We start from the raw sequence: 1,951 nt of genomic DNA on the forward strand, positions 1-1,951 counted from the left end.
TACTTCGCCTTTCCTCCTGACAGGCGTGTCTCGGAAACCCTCACGTCTTGGAACCCATCTCACATGGGAAAAGTGTTGCATTTATTTGTCATCATATTTTCTATGTCTTGTTCTCTGTGTAATATTTATTATTATCTATTTCCTATGCATAATTATTACACGTATTTACTCTCATGTATCTAGTCTATACTAATGTATCCACCATATGTATAAATAGGTGATACAAGTTCATATAAAATAATAAGAAATAACATTCAAAGTCTCGGAACACTCTATCTCATTTTCGACTCTTTTCTCTTTTTCTACAGTTACTTATCGGAGAAACATGCAGAGAACATGGGGAAGATGGTGGGTAATTTTGTCCAGTATCTCGGAAAGGCTGGGAATGAACTCCAACTGCAGTGCAGATAGATCTGAAAAGTGGCTTAACGACGAGATTTTTTTTGGCCCATGAAGATTTAAAGCGCCTCGATGGATACAGTGCCAGTACTGCAACCTAGGGAAATTTTGCTTTAAATATGGGAGGTTAGGGCACAATGAAGACCAATGTGACCGAGAGAAGAGCTTGGAAGTCAAATCCAACCATTCGTCGATTGTCCAGATGTACGGGCCGTGGATATTCGCTGAACCTAGGGTTAAAGCCCATCTGGAAAAAGCTACACCTAGTGGGAAAGATGAATAAAGAAGGTGTTCAAGAAATAGCTCAACAATGCGTGAAAGGGAGTGGAGCGGTGATTGCCAAGAAACTGAAAGGTATGGAAATTTCTGAGTCGAAAGTTGACGATAGAGGAAATTGGGGAAGGAGGGACCCACCTTCTTCCAAAAGTTTTTACCTTTAGGGGACTGCTGAACAAAGCCAACGAGAGGGTCGTGGTACGGGCACCGAACTGGAGCTAAGAGACAAAAGGAACGACTTTATTTCCTCTAATCGATACAAAGACGTAACTGCTCTACATGGAATTACGGAGAGAAGTGAGGCCACCACACAACTGTCCATCGGGAAGGAAAGTCTCATGTTAGATGGAAGGAATTCAAAATTAGGCTTACCCAATAACAAGCCCAATGCCGATATTAATTGGGGCAAAAAATTCTTCCCCACTGGGTCATTTAGGCATGTAAAAGAATGTGGGATTAAAAAAAGAAAATGAAGAAAATGTGACTGAAGCTGCAGACAGAACCATTCTTGAGGGGAGCAGGAGCAAGAAACAAGTGACTAGGGGGGGGGGGAGAAGGCAACTCGATTCCGATGGTTGAAAGTTTGGGCAGAGGGACTAAGTTGGCCTTTACTGAAGTAGTGTACGAGGGGAAAATCACAAAAGAACAAAGTCTTTGAAAGATAGTGAAGGCTCACGGGAAAAAAAATGGCTAAAGTGGGAGTTACTACCGAAAGTAAAATGGGAGGAGACGAAAAGGTTATTGTAAGTGACCAAAGAATCACAAGTGGTGATTCTTCTGAAACCGAGGAGGCGAGTTCCATGCCCCCAATGTTCAATGTTAGTTCTCTCTTGGAATTGTCGAGGCCTTAACAGTGACTCGACGGTAGAAGCCCTCTGAGGGCTAGTGAGAATGAATAACACAGATATTTTGTTTTTGATGGAGACTAGAATGTGCTATAATAGAATGCTTAGTTTGAGGAAGAGCTTTGGTTTTTGGGGAGGTGAAGCGGTTTCAGATCATGGGCTCTCGGGTGGGGTGTACCTTTGGTAGCGTAAAGGTGTAGAGATCGATATTTGGAAGCTTGACAAGAAGTTGATTTGGGCGGTGGTTAGAGGAGCCGCAAGAGAAGACGATTGAGATTTGTTCGTGGTCTACGGGCCTCCTCATGAATTCGGAAAGAAACCTTTTTGGGAGGCTTTTTCCTCGTCCATTTTGAGTATGAGGAGTCCGTGGGTTACTATTGGAGATCTCAACGTGATTTTGGATTCGAGCGAGAAGAGGGGAGGGAGACCAG

Source organism: Urtica dioica, chromosome 12 (assembly GCF_054948205.1).
Source record: "Urtica dioica subsp. dioica isolate 48M chromosome 12, U.dioica_male_clone48M_v1_H2, whole genome shotgun sequence".
In the NCBI taxonomy this organism is placed as follows: Eukaryota; Viridiplantae; Streptophyta; class Magnoliopsida; order Rosales; family Urticaceae; genus Urtica; species Urtica dioica.